We start from the raw sequence: 23945 nt of genomic DNA, 5'->3' as shown, positions 1-23945 counted from the left end.
GGGATACCTTCACTCACCCCAACACAGAATGATTCCACAACCTATGGACTCACTTTTAAAGACTCTTCAACTCAGGTTCTCAATAGTTAGAGTTTATTTCTTTATTTTTCTTCTTTTCTTTTTGTATTTGCAGTTTGATGTCTTTTGCACTTTGTTTGTCTGACTCTGTCTTGTGTGGTTTATCATTGATTCTAATGTTTCTTTCTATTTACTGTGAATGACCACAAGAAAATTAATCTCAGGCTAGTATACGGTGACATACATGTAATTTGAGTGATAATTAATTTTTTTTGTACTTTGAAATAGCATAATCTTCCACCTAAAAGCCAACTAATATCACTGTAAATGAGCCTATAGCGATAGCTATATTAGTTAAAGCTTACAACCTATTCCTGAATGGCTCCAATGTATTATCTCCAGTGGTAACACCTCCTTTTATCAGAGAGGGTGGTTCTAGGACGTGTCCTCTTCTCATTGTTACTGTCAGGAAGGAGATTCGGAAGGCTGAAGGCACACCATCAGTGACACAGGAACAGCTTCTCCTCCTCTGCCATCCGATTTCTAAGTCGACATTGAACCCATAAACACTACCTCACTACTTTTTTAACTTCTGATTTTTTTGCACTACTTATTTAACAGACACGTATATACTTCATGTAATTCAGTTTTATTTCTCTATATTTATTTATCATGTATTTCACTGTACTGCTGCCATAACGTTAACAAATTTCACGACATATGCCGGTGACATTAAACCTGATTCTGAAATTATGATAATATGCAAACACTGACTACAGACAGAAAGGTATTTCACAAGAATATCAAACTCTTCAAAAATAAGTTAAATGAAGAATTGAGAATTGTTTCCTTCATGGCCATAATCATTGGTAACCTAGAAATTTACAGCACATTACAGGCCCTTCAGCTCACAATGTTGTGCTGACCACGTAACCTACTCGAGACTGCCTAGAATTTCCCTAGCGCACAGCCCTCTATTGTTCTAAGCTCCATGTACCTATCTAAGAGGCTGTTAAAAGACCCTAGTGTATCCACTTTCACCACCGCCGCTGGCAGTGCATTCCATACACCCACCACTCTCTGTGTGAAAAAATTACCCCTGACATCCCCTTGGTACCTACATCCAAGCACTTTAAAACTATGCCCCCTTGTATACAACTCTATCAGGTCATCTCTCATCCTCCGTCGCTCCAAGGAGAAAAGGCCAAGTACACTCAACCTATTCTCATAAGGTACGCCCTCCAATCCAGGCAACATCTTTGTAAATCTCCTCTGCACTCTCTCTATAGTATCCACATCCTTCCTGTAGTGAGGTGACCAGAACTGAACACAGTACTCCACGTGGGGTCTGACCAGGGTCCTATATAGCTGCAACATTACCTCACGGCTCTTGAACTCAGTCCCATGGTTGATGAATGTCAACACACCATACGCCTTCTTAACAACACTGTCAACCTGCACGGCAGCTTTGAGTGTCCAATCAACATGGACCCCAAGATCTCTCAGATCCTCCACACTGTCAAGAGTCTTACCATTTATATTATATTCTGTCTTCAAATTGGACCTTCCAAAATGAACCACTTCACACTTATCTGGGTTGAACTCCATCTGCCACTTCTCAGCCCAGCTCTGCATCCTATCAATGTCCTGCTGTAACCTCTGACAACCGTCTAGACTATCCACAAAACCCCCAACCTTTGTGTTGTTAATTGTTTCTATAAAATTTTTCTTGATTAAAGCAAGCAATGTCGTTGTAAACAGCACAATGAGTTAGCAGATTATAGGTTCACATTTAATTTAAAGCTTAACCACATCCATTATTTTTGGCTGTAAAATTTCATCGTTTTCTTTTTGAAGTCAATCTATTGAAGTAACTCATAAAGGTACACATAATTTGTTTTTGTTCCTTATGGTAGTGACAGTGTGCTGTATCCTGCCACTTGAAATTCTTTCCATTGTAGATAGGATTGGAGAGGTTGATACGAAGCTGCTGTCACTGCTTTATGCCATATTAGTGCTAACTCCAGAGGATGAATTTATTCGTAGAAATATCTCACTTTGATGTTGTTGAATGTGAGAGGTTGTGTGTGGAAAACAATGTTCGAAGCTCAGGCCTGGTTAACATCGGAGAGCACTGTCACATTGACTTCCGGCCACTGAACACGCTAAATATGAACATACAAGTTAGGAGCAGGAATTGGCCATGAGGTGCCTCAGGCCAGCTCTGCAATTTAATAAGATTACGGCTGACCTGATTGTAACCTCAGCTCTGAATTCCTGCCATCCTCTCTCCCTTGCTTATCAAGTATTCATTTACTACTGTTCACAGTCTGGGCATTTTATCAGACTGCATTTAGTTTCAAGCCACATCATAACAGCCACCTACTTCTGCCTCTGTAACACTGCCTTTTTATCATCCTCCTGCAGCTTATCAGTTGAAGGAATCATCACCCTTGCTTTTCTCTCCTCTCTCCAAGTCTTACATTGTCTATATCTCAAACTTCAACCTCCAAAATGCTGCTGCCTTTATCTTACCCTAAATATGAAATTGATTCTTTATCATCACTGCATTTGATAATTTAGTGATTATTCTCAACAAATCCTCAACTTGGAAGTACAGATTATAATGTCTCATCCCGATAACATGAACAGTTCTGGTCACTGCATTAGAGGCAAATGCGGTTGCACTGGAGCGAGGGCAGGGGAGATTCACCAGCTTGTTTCCTGAATTGGAGGACTTTAGTCATGGGGAAAGATTGGGTAGGCTGGGCTTGTTTTCCCGAGAGCAAAAGAGACTGATGTGTGTGAAACCGAAACTAAATATAGTGCGAGGGTCCTGTTTGTTGACTTCAGCTCGGCGTTCAACACCATCGTCCCAGAAATCCTCCACTCCAAACTCACCCAGCTCACTGTCTCCCCCACCATCTGTCAGTGGATCACAAGCTTCCTGACTGACAGGGTGCAGCAAGTGAGGCTGGGGAGCATCATTTCTAGCACCCGGACAATCAGTACCGGTGCCCCCCAGGGGTGTGTGCTCTCCCCACTGCTCTTCTCCCTTTACACTAATGACTGCACCTCACAGGATCCATCTGTTAAACTCCTGAAGTTTGCAGATGACACAACTGTCATTGGCCTTATCCGAGACGATGATGAGTCTGCATACAGACAGGTGGTGGAACGGCTGGCCCTCTGGTGTGGTCAGAACAATCTGGAGCTAAATACGCTCAAGATTGTGGAGATGACAGTGGACTTCAGGAAGAGCCCCCCAATATTCCCCCCACTCACTATTCAACAGTATTGTGTCTGCTGTGGTGACCTTCAGGTTTCTGGGTGTCACAATCTCCCAGGACCTGAAGTGGACACCCAACACGGACACTCTTATCAAAAAGGCTCAGCAGAGGTTGTATTTCCTACGTCAACTCAGGAAGTACAACCTGCCTCAGGAGCTGCTGATGCAATTCTATTCAGGAATAATCCAGTCTGTTCTCTGTTCGTCCATCACTGTCTGGTTTGGATCAGCTACCAAACAAGACAAGAATAGACTCCAAAGAACCATCAGGGCTGCGGAAAAGATTATTGGTGTGAAGCTGCCCTCGATCCAGGACTTATATGCATCTGGAGTCAGGAAGCGAGCAAGCAGCATCATTGTAGACCCATCACACCCTGGACATCACCTGTTCCAACTCTTGCTTTGGTCACCTGATTATATCCTAAATTGTGGTGTAAAAATTCACACAGACTCAGATGTTACCTCCACATTGACTGTAAGATCCATGCCAGTGCTTTAATAGTATCGATGATTTATAGTCCCTGAATAATTGAATTTCTTTTTATTACAGGGTCTACTGGGAGTTGTACTGGTATGTCAGGTTCGAAGTGCATGATTGCAGCCATCTTTATGTGAAATCCATAAGATGATAGTGATCTTGGTGATTCTACAAAGTTCTTCAATCAATGAAAGAAATGAATAATAATTATGTTTATAAGATACACATTCATTCATTATCCCAACTAATAAGTATGATAAATGGTGAGTCTGCTCTCAGAGTAGTCCCTTATCTCTGAGGAGGAAAGCTATGGGTTTCACACCCCAATCTGTACGCCTTTTTGGCGACAAAACTCTGGGCAGAGAATCCAGTGCCTGATGCTAAGGCAGTGTTCATTCCTGGATGAGACATTCAATGGAACAAGTGGTCATAAAAGTGCTTGCAGCATTAATTCAAGGAAGGGATGGTGATCTCCTTATTTATCAATAATTAATCCTCGACTGGCAATATAACAATGGATTTTACATCACTGTTCTGTATGTGGGCTGCTCAGTGTGCATAAATCGACTGCTGCCTTTTTATATTATGACAGAGATTGTAATCCAGAAGCAGCTGCGATATCTTTTGGGGAATCTTAAATTTGTTACACAAGATGTCATCTAAGTGCAATTGTCCCTTTTGGTGTGGTGAGTATTTCCCTTTAGCACATTCCTCTCTTATGTTGTAGATGTAATTTTTGACCTGGATTTAGCATCACTGAAAATCTGTCATCCATTACAAACATATCTGGCAAGAGAGTTTCTGTTGGCTTTTATGCAGCCCATCACACTCTAAACCAGAGGTTCCCAGCTTGGGGTCCACAGACCCCTCAGTTAGTGGTAGGGGTCCATGGCATAAAAACAAGTCGGGAACTCCGCTCTAAATGGATCTGGGAACAGTGAGAGCAGGGCAAGGAGCAATCAAAGTGAAACATTTAATTGCAGAGTCTTAATCAGGAAGTGTAAGAATATTAAATATGTTGCAAAAAGTGAAATCAAGAGAAGGATTGGAGAGAGGGGAACGAGAAGCAAAAAAAAACTACAGATACGGGATATATGAATAAGCAAAAAATGCTGTAATTACTCAACAGGTTTGGGTGGATTGTTGGACAGAGAAACAAAGCTGACATCTCAAGTTGCCAATAGTTCTGAAGATTTATCATGGCTGACAGATTCACTCCGGTTCTCCCTCTGCTGGTGCCGCCTGAGTTGGGAGTACTTTCAGCATTTTCTCTAATAGTTTACAAATTTAACTTTTCATCAATATCTAAAATTTGAAGGGCAGAGACTTTGCATGTATAAGCATAACATTAACATTTAATTGTCTGTTCTTATCAAATTACGGTATTGCTTTGCACTGTTGTAACTAGATGTTATAATTATGTGATTTTTGTTAGTTTTTAAGTTGGTTTGTCATGTGTTTTTGTGATATCATTCTGGAAAAACATTGTATCATTTCTTAATGCATGCATTACTAAATAACAATAAAAGGGGACTGCGTGTCCTCATAATCATAATTGCCTTTGTGGTTAACTATCTTGTGAATGGCAAGTCTTGATGAGTTTTTGAGCAAAGCCAGTGGAAGACCAGTGTTACTAAGGGTAGCGTCTTGATTTCTATCTTTTACAGATCAGCCAGGAGCATCGGAAATCACAGCCAGATTTACTCCTTAATGAAACTGAGTGCTGATTTCATCACTGTGATTCCCAAAGCAAGATCCAGGTTTTTGGATGGGCAAAGGATTATCCTTTATAATAGTGCAAGAAAATCTGTTCCTTGCAGATAAATTCAGACAATATCCATGTATGCAAATCATAAACACAAGAGATTCTACAGATGCCATTAATCTTGAGCCATACATACACATTGCTGGAGGAACTCAGCAAGTCAGGCAGCACCTATGGAAGGGAATAAAGAGTTGACGTTTCAGCTTAAGACCCTTCATTGGGACTGGAAAGGAAGGGGGCAGAAGCCAGAGTAAGGAGGAGGAGGGGAAACAGTACAAGCTGGCAAGTGATAGACAAAAACCAGTAAGGGGGAAGGTGGGTGGTGGAGGGCACCTGTCCCCTTCTGTTCCAGTCCTGATAAAGGGTCTTGGCCAGAAATGTCAACTCTTTATTCCCCTTCATAGATGCTGCCTGTCTTGTTGAGTTTCTCCAGCATTTTTTGCACATTGTCCAAGTATGCAAAACATTTCATTGAATGATTCCTTCTACACCTCTTGGTTTGTGGTAAACTATACCTTGTGTTGACAACATGAATCAAATTACATAACCTCTATTTTTATCACTGCCATTAGTTGTCCAAGATTTTCTTTCCATACTTTTTGGTTTCTCCACCTCTTTTTACCTTGTGATACGCTTTAAGGCTTCTATAACTATCTTTTTTTTTCATTTGTCCTAATATTATATGTGGCTTGGTATCAAATTTTGACAACACCTTTGCGAATCCTCTTGGACTCCTTTGCTGCATTGAAGATTCTGTATAAGTGCAAATTGTTGTTAGTATGTGGAATACCTTGTTGAACATAGCCTTTATTACAGTGAACCAGAACAGCTTAATGGGATCACTCAGATGCACAATCTGCACAGCTCCTTCATGTCTATTTTTCCTTGGGACGAATTTGATCGGCAATTGAAGTCAAGGGAATCTTACAGGAAATTGAGAGTAATTAAAAGATAATTTTTTTGTTTCTATTATCCTGTCAAGCAACAATATTGCTTCCATTAAACATTCTTTTTGCCATTAGACTGTGCCTATGTTTAATGATCTCCAGTCTGGTGCAAACTAACGCTTTGTATATTAAAGTTGACTACACTGGTCTTAAGAAGAACACAATGTTCTATATATTTTCAAAGCTGCAAAAATCAAAGCAAGTTTTATTGTTTATATATAAGGTTTGGATTACATTTCATCTGGAATACTCTGAATGTTTCTAGAGATCCTGGGATAATACTACAAGTGAAGATGTCCAAATTTGTATGATGAGATTAATTCTAGTATATGAGAGGAGATTGACTTCTTTTTCAGAGGCCTATCTGACATTTTTAAGTTGATGTAATGGTTTGAACCAGTAAAACTTTTATTGTGCCAAACAGCTTGAAAGCCGGAAAAAGAAGCTTAAAAAATAGACATTCAGAGTAAAGGGTTGATCAAGTGGACAACTCATTGCATAAATGATAATGAATTTCTTAAACATAGAACTTGTGGAAGCCATTGAAGGAAGCCACAACATTAGATGTTTCTGAAGTGAGGAAGGCAAGGGAGAAAACTGAGCCAGTAATTGGATCTTTTTGAGGGCTTAATGGGATCCACAAAATTCAATTTGTAATATTTTAAAATGCTGACACCGTGGGCCAGATTCTGTGGTAGCAATAATATGCTAAGGATTATTTCTTCATGAGATGGACACAGTTTCAGGATATCTTGGAAAGAGTGAAATTGCTGCCAGTGATCCAGACCAGTACCACAAACTGCACTGTGTGCAGTTGTCTCCAAAGGAATCAAGAGAAATTTGTTCTGAAATGGATTTCAAGTATTTTAAAGTAATCCCAATGTAAAATACTCTTGGCTGTCACAAAATTACATGACTTTAATGTAAATGTTAAAAGAATAAAAAGCCACAATTATAAATTAGCAAATTCACTTGCCTTTGATGAAAAAAATTGAGCAATCTTTATGATTTCCTTAAAATGGAAAAAACTAAATAGTGAATATGTCAATTTTTAAAATGCAGTTTATTTATTCTCTTTCAGATTGTATCAATGTAGATCATCAGATTGTTATTTAGCACTCTACATAATGTTTAAGAAGTTGGTTAAAAATTGTAATTGTTTCCTTACCCCTCTGCTTTCCTTTTGGTGAGAATTTCTTATCAGAAGTGACTATTCAACCACTTGAACCCTACATATACCATTTAAATGATGCAAGACAGCAGCATTGTCAGAACAGGGGAATTCTCACTATTAGAGATAAAAAGGTAGCAACTACTGGTCAGTGGTGTCATCACTTTGCCACTGATGGCAAATTTAGTGCCAATAGCTCTTGTATAAATAACTCTTGCCCATGTTGTGATTTAATGGCATTTTATAAGGGGATTGTGGCAGGAACTGTGGCATCACCCAATTGATGCCCAGGATGGTACTATTCAAAGTTCAAAGGCTCAAAGTAGATGTATTATCAAAGTATGTACATGTCACCATATACTTCCCTGAGGTCAATTCTCTTGCAGGCATTCATAGTATAACAAAGAGATGCAATCGAAACAGTGAAAAACTACACACAAAGACCGACAAACAATCGAGGTGCAAAAGAAGACAAATTGTGCAAATGCAGAAAAACAACCACCCATCTCAGAAGCTGCATGGGGATGGAGACATAAAGGTAGGGCCTGGTTAACTCTAGCTAATCAATGGTAATTCAGGAAGCTGTCTGTAAATATCAGGCTGCGAATAACAATTTTTAATAAAAGAATGATGCATCAAAATCTGTCAAACATGTGCTAAAGCCTTTCTTTTATACCCAGATGTCCATTTAAGTAGCACTCTTCATGAGCTCAGCATGCCACAAAGCACTTAAAAGCAAATAAAGTGCTTTTACAGTCAATTGTAAAAAGGCTAATGGATTTCTTTTGCAATTAATTTAAATAAATGGGATACTACATTTCTACTGTCATGAGTTTGACATTATATTGAATTGCTATTAAGTGTACAGATGTTTACATTTATTCTGGTTGTAGATCAGCACCATGAAAACTGTGATGATGAATCAAAAGAAATAAAATAGGAGACACCTTTCCAAATGATTTCTTTACTTTGCCTACCTGTGACTCCACTTCAGGGAACTATATACTTTACTCATAAGGCTCTGTTCTACAACACTCCCCTGGTTCACTGTGAAGGTTCTACCCTACTTTGACTTCCCAAAATGGAACTCCTTGCACTGAGCTGCTTTGAATGCCATTTGCCATTCCTCAGCCCACCTACCGAGCTGATCGGTATCACCTTGTAGTATTTGATAACCTATGTCACTATCTACATTACCATGCTGACTATCCCTAAAGAGTCATTGTTTATCCAATATTGCCCAGAGTCATAAAGCCAAGCACACAGATACAAACTCCTTGGCCTAATGAGTACCACAGTGCCGGCTCAGCTAGTCCCAATTTCCCATGTTTGGCCCATATCCCTCCAATCCCCGTCCAGTCAGGGATTTTGATGGTTAGCTTTGGCAGTCAGACTGCTCCCCTCCCCATAATGTTGGAAGTTGATAGTGAAGGGAGGCAAGACAGGTCATGTCAGCCTAGTGCTAATGGCATCCCGTATTGTGTGGATGCTTCTGATCTCCTGCTTAACCAGATAGTGTCCCAGTACAGTTGTGTGAACTGCAGGTATCAGAGCTGAGGCACTGGCTGAAGTGCATCGATGAAGCTACAAACTTTGTGGATAGGGAGCTGACTACATCACACAGAGAGTTCTAGTGAGTGAGTGTGAGAGAGAGAGACAGACAGACAGACAGACAGAGACAGAGACACAGTACAGGAGTTCCTTCAGTCAATCTCACTCACTGAGAGGCTTTCACCTTTCTATTACTATAGGTCTCTCAGAGGCAGTGTCGCCAGTGTAGTACAAGAGGATCAACTGCGCAGGACGGGGGGAAGGAAAGAGAAACCAGGATATGGAATTCAATAGTTGGAGGCATTCCTATGACTGTGCACATGACTCCGGGAGGATCTGAAGCCTCTCTGGTTCGAGGATGTCACTAACTGTCTGCAATGCTTCCAGAAAGAAGTTGTCCCTGCAAATAGGGAGAAAATGGGTCAAGGTCCTAATAGATTTTTTTTTGTGTGAATCTGGTAGAAAATTAAAAAGCAGGACTTTAAAAGTAGTAATGTCAGAATCATTCCAAATGCTATGTGCTTACCAGTACAGATATCAACAATATAGGGCAAGTAAATCTATGTGTGGAATAAGAGAGTCTTTGGATTTCTGGTGCAGGTGAGAGTTGAACAAACAAGGAAGATTACACCTGAACGCTATTAGAACCATTATCCTCCAGGGCTTTGAGGGTTTAAACTAACTTGGCAATAGGATGGGAATTTCAAAGTCAATTCAGGAAGGAGAGGAACAAATAATAGAAACAATGATGCTGCCGGGACTTGAGAACCTGAGTTATAGGGAAAGGTTGAATACGTTGGGACTTTATTTCCCGGAGCATCAGAGAATGAGGGGAGACTTGATACTTAATAGAGGTATACAAAGTTATGGAGGGTATAGATAGGGTAAACGCAAGCAGGCTTTTTCCATTATGGTTGGATGAGACTAGAACTAGAGGTCATGGGTTAAGGTGAAAGGTTTAACTGAAACTTCTTCATTCGAAAGGTGGTGAGAATGTGGAACAAACTGCCATCTGAAGTACTAGATGTGGGTTCAGTTTCAACATTTAAGAGGTATTTGGGTGAGAGGGGTATGGAGGACTATGGTCCAGGTGTAGATTGATGGGACTAGGCAGAACAATAGTTTGGTACAGACTAGATGGGCTGAAGGGCTTGTTTCTATGCTGTAGTGTTGTATGACTCTGTGACTAAAGAAAGACCAGGAATGAATGCGATCATAATACAGAAAATTGTTAACATTAAAGGTGCTTCATCTAAACACTTGGAACAAGGCAGGTGAATTAATAGCACAAATAGACATTAATGGGCATGACCTAATTGGCATTATGTATCAATTGGAATTGATTTATTATTGTTGGAGGTACTGAGATACAGTGGAAAAGCGTTTTGGCACATCAGGCCATACGTAAGTACATTGACGTAGTAAAAGGATAAGTGTATAATTTAGTGTTGCAGCAACAGAAAAAGTTGCCATAAATAGCAGAAGGCCGAGGACTGAGAGCATTTCAGAACTCTGCTGGAAGTTCAATGTCCCAAGACAATCAGCACTTAGGAAGGGAAAAGGGGAAGAATGGTGATGCTGTAAATAAGGGATGAAATCAGTATGGTGACGTAAAATGACCTTGGCTTATTGGATCGTGATGTTAAAATGGAGTCTGTTTGAGTCGAGCTAAAAACCTGCAAAGGACAGCAGCATAAATGAGGAAAATGGATATGTATGAGATAGGCATGATGTAATGAAGTGACTTTACTTCCAGTAAATACAGGATAAGTCAAAATAGCATGTATAATGTAGAGGATGAATTCACATCATATACCTGAGATAGTATCCTTGATTATGATGTTGAGGAACCAGCCAAAGCAATTTTTAGTTGACAAATCTTGTCACAAAGGGGGTATTTAGGGAGGAGTGACTATAATGCTACAGAACATCACAATGAGTCTGAAAGTAATTTTTTTTTTCAATCTAAAACTCCGATCTTAAATCTAACAAAGGAAACTAGCACATATGAAGGGAGCATTGGCTGTTGTTGATTTTAAAATACTTAGGAAGGTATTATGGTAGACAAGAGGTATGTAACATTTAAAGAAGATTTGCAGATAAAATATATTCCTTTGAAGTACCAAACCTCAGCAGGCTGACAGGACAATTTATAGACAGCAGTAAATCCAAGGAAGAGTTTTATAAAAATTGACAGAAATAGCTGTAGGCCTAAGGATATACTTGCAAAGACTGACCAGGTCATTTCCAGGGATACTAACATTGCCTTATGAAGACAGTATGCTTAGATTAATCTTGTATTCTCCAGAGTTTATAAGAATAAGTGAATTTCTTAATCTTATGGAATTCTTACAGGGCTCAACAGCCATTCCCTTTGGCAGAATAGTCTGCAAGGAGTTTGCACATTCCCACGGCTGTCTGTAAGGAGTTTTTACATTCTACCCGTGACTGCATGAGTTTCCTCAGGGTGCTCTGGTTTCCTCCCACAGTCCAAAGACTTACTGGTTGGTAGGTTAATTGGTCATTGTAAATTGTCCTGTGATTAGGTTAGGGTTAATTCAGGGGTTGCTGGGCGGCACAGCTCAAAGGGCCAGAAGGTCTTGCGCTGTATCTCAATAAAATAAGATAGTCTAGAACATAATTTTACAGTTTCATTAAAGGAGGTAGGCTACCTTGAACAAGATGAGGAGAAATCTTTCTAAATGATCAGGAGATGAGGAGAATTTCTTCAAAAAGAGCATAACGAATCTTTGGAATTCTCTTCCGCAGAAGGCCGAGGAGACTCAATCATTGCATTTGTTCAAAACAGAGACAAATATTTTCTGCATATCAAGGGAATCATTGAAAACAGAAATAGTTCAGAAAAATAGCATGAATGTAGAAGGTTCTGATGGATGCCAAGAAGTTAGAAGGATGGAATGGCCTACTCCTGTTCCTATTTATTATGTTTTCAAGGGTGATCCAAATGTTTCTTGTAATGAACAATGCAATCTTTCTAATACTTTAGGATTAAAGGCTGAGAAAGGATTTAAAAAGAAATTTTCAATGATAGTCATTTTAGTTAGTGAAGCATTTTTTAATTCTAAGAAGCATGCAAATCATATTGTACAAAGCCACAAATGGTTTTAATGATGACCAGGTAATCGGATTTAGTAAAAATATTGTTCATGACACCAAGCATAACATTCCTGCTCTTCTTTAAGATAGCACCTTAGGCTCCTCTGCAGAAACACTGAGGAGGCAGAAAAGGCCTTGGTTTAATGCATTCACTAAAAGCACTTCTGTGTGTTTTCAGTACTGCATGGAGTGTCAGCTTAGATTACTGTACTCAGAACCTACTGACCTCAAAGCTGTAATGTTACCACTGAATCCCAGCTGATGTTAATGTGTTTTATTTGATCAATGTGAAAGGCTTCAACTTTATGAATTCACTCAATTTCTATGACTGATTTATTTTTAAATAAGGCAGTTCTTTGCACCTGAGTAGATCTGTACATGTCATTTTCAATCCCTTGCACATATTTTGATCCAAGTATTGAAAACTACTCAAGAAAAAAACTTCAATTTTGAAAGGGAGGTCTTTGAAACCCTTTCTAACTAGCTGAATTTGTGCTCTTTAATTCATATATAGATGTGGGCTGGCAAGGTACTATATATAGCCACACAAAGGATCTAGTCAAGTGGGTATCTGTGGTGCAAACGAACAGTTGATTTTTGGGGTTGAGGTCCTTTGTCTGGACTCCTAGTCTCAAATATAGATATCTAGTCTCAAAGATGTCTATGATCCATTTGTTGAACAACTAAAGTTATAGTATAGTTCTTTGGGGAACATCACAATGGCCAGAAATTTTCCCTTTATTTATTCTCTGATCTCCCTTCCAATTACTAATACATGTCAGAAGGAACCATCAGTTCCATTTTCTTTCATACCTGTTAGTCTCTGTCTTTCACAACTATTCTTTAATTAGAGTACTGATCAAATTATTTTTGCATGTCGGTCAAGGTGGTGCTAACTTCTGCTTTAATGATTACTATATTTTAACTGGGACTAACATCTCTTTAATTTTGGCAAAGATACAAGGTTGTCTCTTTCTTTTGTGAATATTTATGTGCCTGCCTTGCCATTTCCTATGGCATAGCCTCTGAATCACAGACCTGGCCTTTGAACTTCCGTGTAGCTTTCTGATTGTTGAATGAAAAGTTAGGTAATTTTTCTTTCCTTTGAGGTGTATGACCTGACATATTACATTGCTGTTTGTTGGAGTTTTCTTTGTGCAACGGGCTACTGTTTTTCTACATTATGATGTGACAACACCTCAAGAAAGTAGTTAATGTTGGTCTAGGGTGTAAAAGTATAAACAAAAGTCTTTTTTTTCAGCCAATATATCCATACTATACTGCTGCTTCATCAGTGACATAAACTGACAGGGCCCCGTTGCTCACCTGGCTGGGCAAAGGACAGGAAAAATTCTACTTATATAGTGCAAAAATGCAATGCTCAGGAAGTTCCAAAGGTCTTATGAAACAAAGGTGTGACATACAAGGTGAAGTTGTTGTGAATACATTGCAAATACACTGTGCAAATTAAGGGATATAAATCAAATATTGATTGTAACAGTTTCTTTCCTTGACGGGCCTTTGTGAAGTAACAGTCTCTCAATTTCATTGCCTTAAACTGTCACAAGCTGTTTTTAACAAATTTTCTCTTTTCTTAAATTTCAATTTTTCACAAGATAGTTCAGTAGCATTGAGCATTTAATAGTCATCCCCCATAAACTTTGAACTGATTGTCTTGATGGGCCATTCCAGAGGCCAGTTAGGAGACAGTTATATAGTGTTGAGCACGTGGCCAAGTGGTTAAGGCATTCGTCTAGTTATCTCAAGGTTGCTAGTTCGAGCCTCAGCTGTGGCTGCATGTTTGTGCCCTTGAGCAAGGCACTTAATCACACATTGCTCTAGTCTGTGCGAGGAGTGGTGCCCCACACAGACTTCCAATCTGCGCCTTGTAAGGCACGAAAATGCCCAACGCAGGCCTCTCATGGTCTGAGTCGACGTTCCCCACCCCCCGCCCCATATAGCAAGGAATCTGGACTCAAGAGGTGAGCCAAATCAATTGGAGAGATATGCAAAATCATGAACTCAGCAATGCAACCTGGTACAGGGACATCCATGTTCATTATCCAGTGCAGATGCTCAACACGGATGGATGGAAGATTCTATAGTTGGAAAAGTAACAGGCTTTTGTTCAGCAGCATAGGTGCCACAGTCCATTTGTGTGGAATACTGCTCCTGCAGAGTATGAGTTTTGGAGTCTTGATGACTCGGGGGGGAAAGACGTATTACTTTTTTTTTGCTTTATCAACTAATCCAATAGAACCAGAATCAGGTTTATTATCACCAGCATGTGTCGTGAAATTAGTTAACAGCAGCAGCAGCAGTTCAATGCAATAAATAATATAGAAGGAATAAATAAATAATAAATTACAATATATGTATACCGGAGATTAAAAATCGACCAAAAACAGGAATAATATATATTTTAAAATTGAGTAGTGTTCATGGATTCAATATCCATTTAGGAATCAGATGGCAGAGGGGAAGAAGCTGTTCCTCAATCACTGAGTGGGTGCCTTCAGGCTTCTGTATCTCCTACCTGATGGTAACAGTGAGAAAAGGGCATGCCCTGGATGCTGGAGGTCCTTAATAATCGATGCTGCCTTTCTAAGACACCGCTCCTTGAAGATATCCTGGTACTTTGTAGGCTAGTACTTGATGGAGCTGACTAAATTTATGACCCTCTGCAGCTTCTTTCGGTCCTGTGCAGTAGCCCCCCCCCCCATACCAGACAGTGATGCAGCCTGTCAGAATGCTCTCCATGGTCCAACTATAGAGTTTTTTAATGTATTTGTTTACATACTAAATCTCTTCAAACTCCTAATGAGGTACAATCACTGTCTTGCCTTCTTTATAGCTGCATTGATATGTTGAGACCAGGTTAGGTACTCAGAGATCTTGACACCCAGGAACTTGAAACTGCTCACTCTCTCCACTTCTGATCCCTCTGTAGGGATTGGTATGTGTTTTTTCGTCTTACACTTCCTGAAGTCCACAATCAGCTCTTTCGTCTTACTGACATTGAGTACAAGGTTGTTGCTGCAACATTACTCCACTAGTTGGTACATCTCACTCCTGTACGCCCTCTTGTCTCCATTTGAGATTCTACCAACAATGGTTGTATCGTCAGCAAATTTATAGATGGTATTTCAGCTACGTCTAGCCACACAGTCATGGGTATAGACAGAGTTGAGCAGTGGACTAAGCACACACCCCTGAGGGTGTTGATCGTCAGTGAGGAGGAGATATTATCACCAATTCACACAGATTGTGGTCTTCCAGTTAGGAAGTCAAGGATCCAATTGCAGAGGGAGGTACAGAGGCCAGGTTCTGTAATTTATCAATCAGGATGAGACTAATTGATAAAGCTTTCTTTGTCCCAGATAAGCACAAGTGCAAAATTGTATAAACTCAAACTCTGGGATTTCAGGAGGTGATTACCCAACACTCATGAGAATACAGGTAAACAGATAGTTACCAAATGGCCTTCAGCCCTGTCAGAATTTTTTAAAATGCCTCCAGGACTACACAAGAAGGAAAGCCAGTTGCATTGCTTTTATATATTTCATGTGCAATGGAAAATCTTTGAAACTGACCTCAATGCTTCCGCAGCTAATTTACATGCAGCCACATTTCGCAACAAGCTTCCTGGCCTCTGACAAATATTTCAGGAACAGCTTTTCTTTTCAACGAAACTTACTTCGGGAAGTACTCAGTGGTCAGGCAGCATTTGTAGAAGCAAAAGAGTAACTGACATTTTTTAGAGACCCTGCATTGGTCCTGAAAGTTCCTCCAGCAGTTTGTTTTCTTGATCCAGATCTCAGCATCGCCAGTGTCTCGTGTCTTGAGTATTTTTTTTCTTTTCAATCTATTCAGGACAATACTGAGGAATGTGTATCTATTTTTTTGTGGTAATTTTCATGGAACTCTCGCATTCTTTATCAAATGGGATCATGGAATCTTCTTTATCTACATGAGATAGTGATCTGAAACTTGGTTTCATCTGGCAGCACTCAAAGTTTTGTTCTCGTTGGTGCTACACTGGAGCATTAGTTTGCTATCTGCAGGTTCTGTTTCAAGTCTCTGGAGGAGGACTTGATCTTACAACATTCTGAGAAAAAGCCATTCACTGAAGCAAAGCTGATCCTTGGCTCAGTGGAAGCTTTTACCCCTGTTCCATTCTATTAATACCATGTTAGACTTTTGGGATCCCTTTCTGGAAAATTGTTGGTTCTTCCTATTGGTCCTCCTTACCCCTGGGAAAAACTGTATGGTTGTTTGTGCTGGCACCTGCCTTGTGTGTTGCTGCACTGCTCATTAGGGATAGCAGGGAAGGAAAATTTTTCTTAAGTTAAAACGTTAGTAGTAGTGATTATGGAGCTCACAGGCATAAATGAGAAAAATGGTTTAAAAGTGAGTGTCTATGAGGCTCATTCACAGTCACATTGTATAGTGTAGTACATAAACCATTTTTTTTTATGAATGTGCTTCTAAATTCACACATTAACTGCAAACAGCTGACAGCATCATTGTGTGTAAATAGGTACTGAATCTGTCTACCACAACCAATGCATTTCAGAATATACTGCTGACTGTAACCACTTCAAGTCAATAAGAGAACACAAATGATACCACATAAGATCGTGTCTAACAAGCCTGATAGATTTCTTTGAGGAGGTGACCAGGCTTATAGATGAGGGTAGTGCAGTGGATGTGATCTACATGGATTTTAGTAAGGCATTTGACAAGGTTCCACACGGTAGGCTTATTCAGAAAGTCAGAAGGCATGGGATCCAGGGAAGTTTGGCCAGGTGGATTCAGAATTGGCTTGCCTGCGGAAGGCAGAGGGTTGTGGTGGAGGGAGTACATTCAGATTGGAGGGTTGTGACTAGTGGTGTCCCACAAGGATCTGTTCTGGGACCTCTACTTTTCGTGATTTTTATTGACGACCTGAATGTGGGGGTAGAAGGCTAGGTTGGCAAGTTTGCAGATGACACAAAGGTTGGCGGTGTTGTAGATAGAGGATTGTCGAAGATAGCAGAGAGACATTGATAGGATGCAGAAGTGGGCTGAGAAGTAGCAAATGGAGTTCAACCCGGAGAAGTGTGAGGTGGTACACTTTGGAAGGACAAACTCCAAGGCAGGGTACAAAGTAAATGGTAGGGTACTTGGTAGTGTGGAGGAGCAGAGGGATCTGGGGGTAAATGTCCACAGATCCCTGAAAATTGCCTCACAGGTAGATGGATAGTTAACAAAGCTTATGGGGTATTAGCTTTCATAAATCAAGGGATAGAGTTTAAGAGTCGCAATGTAATGACGCAGCTCTATAAAACTCTGGTTAGGCCACAATTGGAGTATTGTGTCCAGTTCTGGTCGCCTCACTATAGGAAGGATGTGGAAGCATTGGAAAGGGTACAGAGGAGATTTACCAGGATGCTGCCTGGTTTAGAGAGTATGGATTATGATCAGAGATTAAGGGAGCTAGGGCTTTACTCCTTGGAAAGAAGGAGACATGATAGAGGTGTACAAGATATTAAGAGGAATAGACAGAGTGGATAGCCAGCACCTCTTCCCCAGGGCACCACTGCTCAATATGAGGGGACATGGCTTTAAGGTAAGGGGTGGGAAGTTCAAGGGGGATATTAGAGGAAGGTTTTTTACTCAGAGAATGGTTGGTGCGTGGAATACACTGCCTGAGTCAGTGGTGGAGGCAGCTACACTAGTGAAGTTTAAGAGACCACTAGACAGGTATATGGAGGAATTTAAGGTGGGGGGTTATATAGAATGATTGTTGGTGCCAAATGGAGTTGTTTGAGTATCTCAGAAACTGCTGATCTCCTGGAATTTCACGCACAAGTCCCCAGAGTATGGTGTGAAATAGAAAAAAACATCTAGTAAGTGGTAGTTCTGTGGACAAAAACACCTTGTTAATGAGAGAGATCAGCGGAGAATGGGCAGACTCGTTCAAGCTGACAAGAAGGCGACAGTAACTCAAATAACCACATATTATAACAGTGGTGTGCAAAAGAGCATCTCTGAATGGCCAACATGTCGAACCTTGAAATGTACGGGCCACAGACATACACTCAGTGGCCACATTATTAGGTACCTCCTGTAAGTGTTTGCTATTAAACTTAAAGAAAGCTGCCTAGTGATATTATGTTATCTCTGCAAGATGAACTCACTCTCCCGGATGTAATTGTTTTCAGGCATCAGTATCTGAGACCTCATCAACTTGATAAGCAGTTAATCATATTAAAGGATTCCCCCACAGCCAATCAGATGGGAAAGGCATAATTTTCAATTAATATTTTAAAACATTGTAAAGAGTGTTAAATTAAGATTATTTATTCATAGAAGATTAAATATGAAATTGAGATATAAATATAAAACACAAACTTTTATTTTAAAATCTATTACATTTTGAAATATTTTTTCTGAGGGAACAAAAAAAATTCAGATTTAGCTTGATGAATATAGCTTAGGGGTCCATTAATAATTCAAGTCAAGAACAAACTTAAACACTTTAGGCATACAGTATTATAGAAAAGTGGTTAAATACCTGCAACTTTCTTTATTCCTTTGTTAGTAATGCAAGACACTGTTAAACTTGTTTATTATCATCACATGTACTGGGATACAGCAAAGAAAATTGCTTAATCTGCTTTGCATGCCATCCATACATATCATTTCATGACAATACTGCATTGACGTAACACAAGGAAAAATAACAACAGATTGCAGAACAAAGCTTTGCAGTTACAGATAACATGCAGTACAGACATACAACAACGTGCTGGTAACGAGGTAGAGTATGAGGTGCAGGGTCCATCATATTGTACTAGGGGAACATTCAATAGACTTGCGATCACAGGCTAGAAGCTGTCTTGAGCTTGGTGGTACATGCTTTTAGGCTTTTGTATCATTTGCTCCATGTCAGGGGGAGGAGGAACATTGTCCAGGGTGGGTGGGGTCTAGTTTCTATGATGTGCTGAGCTGTGTCCACAACTCTGTGCAGTTTCTTGCTGTTACACACAGAGCAGATGCTATACCAGGCTGTGATATGTCCAGATAGGATGCTTTCTAGGGTGCATCCATAAAGATTGGTGAGGATCAAAGGGGATATACCAAATTTCTCTAGCCTCCTGATGAAGTAGTGGCTATGGCGTCTACATAGCTGGATAGGATTGCCAATGGTGATGTTAATTTCTCTTGATCTCAGCTATGCTGATGTAAGGAGGATTGTGTGCATTGCTGTCCCTTTGTAAGGTCAATGACCGGCATCTTAACTCGCTGACATTAAAGGAAAGGCTGTTGTCACTAGGCTATATCCTTCCTCAATTTTATTTCAGTTTCATCCCACTAAGATGGTGTTATTTGTAAATTTGTAGCTGAAGTTAGAGCAGAATCTGGCCTCACAGTCATATTTGTATAGGAAGTAAAGTAGGGGGTTGAGAATACAGCCTTGTCGAGCACCATATTTAGTTAATAATGGTGGTGGTGTTGCTCCTGTCATTACTGATTGTGGTCTGTAGGTCAGGAGGTCAACCATCTAATTTTGAAGGGAGGTGTTGAGTCCTAGGTCCAAGAATTTGGTTAAGTTTGCTTAGAATTATAGTTCTCAAGGCGGAGTTGTGGTCAATTACATATAGTTTCATTAGTGTCTTTTCTGTCTGTAGAAGCTGTAGAGAAGGATACACTTACAATGTTTCAAAGATATTTGGACAAGTACATGGGCCAAATGCAAGCAAATAGGACTAAATTAGAAAGGCATATGGGTCAGCAAAGTTGAGTTGGACTGAAGAGCTTGTTTCTATGCTGTATGACTCTGACCTCAATCTCACATCAGAACCCACAGATTCACAATTTTACTGTTATCAAAACCACAAAATCTGGACCAATATTAATTCTAACATATAAAGTGGACTGATCAAGTTGGCTGTTGGTTTTGAGTTAACAAGTGAAGGTGAAGAACCAAGAGGTCGTTAATAACAGAAGTGGATTTTTATCACAGAGACCATCTAAGTTATGCTTAAAAGGTGTTATTGAAATTATCTTTAGAATTACATATTGCAGGCTAATCCAGATTGTCAAGTTTTTTTGTGATTCCAACTTTGAATGAACCTACTTTAATAAAACCTGGGACATAAGTAAAAATAGAAAATACACAAATCTTATAGAAGATCATGCAATGCTTATGAGGAGAGACATAGAGTTTGTGATTTAGATTGATTACCTTTCCTTGGTTCTGGGAGGTCAATGGCCTAAATTGATACTATGGTTTTGATCTTCTCAGAAGCTGTCTGATCTAATGAGTTGTTCCTTTTGTATCAAGGAACACATCAAGTTGGTTACAGCTGGTCCCTCTCACTTGAAGTCCTTGTTGAGTGAATTCTTGTTAATTATGGCACTTAGTTTCTCAAGCGCTATCTTGAAAAGGACAGAACCTCTGTTTCCATAGCAATCTTCTAAAACTGTCCCACAAGGTTATCCTACTCTTCTGCATCTTAGTTACTGCAGAGGATACTAATAATAGTATCACCTGTCATGGAAGAAATTACACTTTCTGTATGTTTTTAGCATTTGCGCAACATTGTCCAGATGGTGTTGGGTTCATCCTGATTTGTCCTAAGGACATTGAGGAATTCTCTTGATCAACAGACATAATCTTTGCATTAGCCCCACTACTATGTCTTTTGAAAGAATCCACTGATTTTGCACTGAAGTAGTGATCAACAGTAGTACCTTTGAGGAAGAGTAGTGTCATTTGTAGACTGTATTGAATTAGTCTTGACAGACAGTATGTTGAAGAACACTAGGGGATCAGTTATATTATGAACACAATCTATCAAACAAGTGTACGCAGTGGTAAACCATTTTATCATTTCTTAGTTGAAACGGACATCATTGGCAAGTCTAGCAATTATTGCCCATTGCTAAATGACCTTGAGGTCTTGGTGGTGAGCCAAGATATCAAGGTCATTTAGGGATAGGCAATAAATGGCCGTTATCATTTATCTATCCAGCTTCCCCTTTGTTCTGCTGATAAAATTCCATGTGACCTAACTCCTAGGCTGCAAATCTTATTCACTGTAAAACACAAGAATTCAGCACCCACTTTGTCCTTTTAAGGTCTTCAGAGCACCTAATCTTGAGTACACAATAACTTGGCACTAATATTATCTTTTTCCAGCCTTACTTTTGGTTTAATACAATTTCAATAGATTATAGATTCACAAATAAGTTGTACCTCCAAATGAAAATCATACATTTGTTAACTCTGCAATTTTCCTGCACATAACCATCCTTGTCCCATTTTTCTTTTAATTTTAGTTCACTCAATTAACCAGTCTACTTCAGTTCAGGACATATCACTTTATATTCACATTTTTGATGGAAGCGAATTATGAGTTTACACATCTGTTCTCAAAAAACTAGTTCTTATTTATGCATTGCCTTGTAAATCTTCAGAAAGAGTAACATATAGTTAAAAACCAATTCCAATTTGTTTGTTTTGTTTGATAAGCTAACCTCATGGTATTTTCTTCAATACACAGTGTATTTCCCCCTTAGTTCTCCACGGGATTCTGTGACATTAAATTAGCTCAACTTTGTAGTGTTCAAAGTTCAACTTCAAAGTAAATTTATTATCACAGTACTATACATCATCATATACTAATTTGAGATTCATTTTTGCATGCACTCACATTAGAATAAAGAAATACAATATTATCAAAGAAAAACCACACAGAAACTGACAAACATCCGATGTGCAAAAGAAGACAAACTGTACGGATACATTTGTAATAAATACTTAAATAAATAAATGATACCGAAAACATAAGTTGTAGAGTCCTTGAAAGTGAGTCTGTTGGTTGTAGAATCAGTTCAGAGTTGAGGCAAGTGAAGTTGTCCATGTTGGTTCAGGAATCTGAAGGTTGAAGAGTAATACCTGTTCCTGAACTTGGTGGTGTGGAACCTATGGCTCCTGTATCTCCGTTCTGATGTCAGCAGTGTGAAAGCCACAATCCTGAATTTACCATAGTTTGCTGAGTTCATTATAGGGCCATATAGCATGGATAAAAGTCCTTCAGCCCAACTGGTCCTTGCTGACCACAGCATCTTCCCTCCTATTCCCAGATGCTCGTGTTCAGCTCATAACCCTCCATGCCTTTCTCCTTCATGTACTTAACCAGGTGCCTCTTAAATGGTGCAAATGTACCTGCCCACCCACTTCCTCTGGCAGTTCACTACTCTCTGTGTAAAGAAGTTACAACTCAGGTCTCCTTTAAGTCTCTCCCCTCTTATCTTGTATCTGTGTCCCCTAGTTTTTGACTCCCTAACCCCGGGAAAAAGACGACGACCATCCATATACATCCGATTTTCTGAACTTTTATGATGTCACCACTTATTCTTCTATGCTCCACGAAATAAAAAAAAACAGCATGGCCAAACTTTCCTTGTAACCCAGGCCCTCTAGTCCAGACAGTATCCTCACGAATCGCTTCTCCATTTGTTTGCAGCTTGACAATGACTTTCATTTAACCAGAATTATACACAATATTCCAAGTGTGGTCTCACAAACAATTTGTATAACTGCAACATAATGTTCATACTCCTACACTCTATGCCCTGGCTGTAAAGGTCAGCATGCTGAATGCCTTTAAGACTACCCTGTCTACTTGCATGGTCACTTTCAGCAAACTATGCCCTTGTATCTCCAGGTCCCTCAGTTCTAGAACACTTCTCGGTGCTCCCCCATTGATAATATCCTGGTTTCAATGTCCAAAATGCATAAATCACATTTATCTAATTTGAAATCCATTTAACATTCCTCTGCCCATCTCCCCAGCTGATCAAGAGCTCTTTGTCAGTCATTACTTTGCTTCATGATTAACTCAGTGTGGTGCACAGACATGTCTGTTCTGTCTCAGTCCTGCTCCCCCCAATGGAACGTTCAGCAGTCAGGTGTTGTCTATTTCATCTGCCAATGGCATTTCCCGTCGTCATCCTGGTAGCAGTATACGTTCCATCCCAGCCAACATCAGGCAGGTACTGGAGGGGCTGAGCGGCGTAATCAGCAGTCATGAAACAGCGCACCACGATGCCTTCCCAATGGTCGTGGGGAATTTCAATCAGGCCAGCTTGAAGAAGTCTCTGACCATCTACCACCAACATATTACCTGTGGAACCACAGGAACGAACCACTTGGCCATTGTTACACCGCCAACAGCAATGCCTACCATACCATCCTACACCCATACTTGCAAGTCCATGGTCTCCTCTGTGGTCACAATGAGGACACCCTCAGGTTGGAGGAGCAATACCTCATGCTCTGTCTAGGTAGCCTCCAATCTAATAGCATGAGCATTACTTTCTACCTCCTCTTCCTCCTTTTTTCCATTTCCTATTCTGACTCGCCTCTTACCCCTTCTCTTCTCCTCACCTACCCATCACTTCCCTCTGGTGCCTCTCCTCCTTTCCCTTCTCCCATGTTCTATTCTCTCCTTCTATCAGATTGCTTCTTCTTCAGCCCTCTACCTCCTCCACCTATCACCTCTCAGATTCTCACTTCATTCACCCCTTCCTCCTCACCTTACTTCACCTATCAC

The 23945-nt window shown here is 39.9% G+C and overlaps 1 long non-coding RNA gene across 1 annotated transcript in view; it reads right to left on the bottom strand.

Moving 5' to 3' along the window:
- Nucleotides 1-23945, bottom strand: part of LOC134357699 (uncharacterized) — a 36225-nt gene that overhangs the window by 4407 nt on the left and 7873 nt on the right. The window lies entirely within an intron of this gene.

Source organism: Mobula hypostoma, chromosome 17 (assembly GCF_963921235.1).
Source record: "Mobula hypostoma chromosome 17, sMobHyp1.1, whole genome shotgun sequence".
In the NCBI taxonomy this organism is placed as follows: Eukaryota; Metazoa; Chordata; class Chondrichthyes; order Myliobatiformes; family Myliobatidae; genus Mobula; species Mobula hypostoma.
Note: the sequence above shows the minus strand (reverse complement) of the source record. Positions and strands in the feature narration are given on the sequence as shown.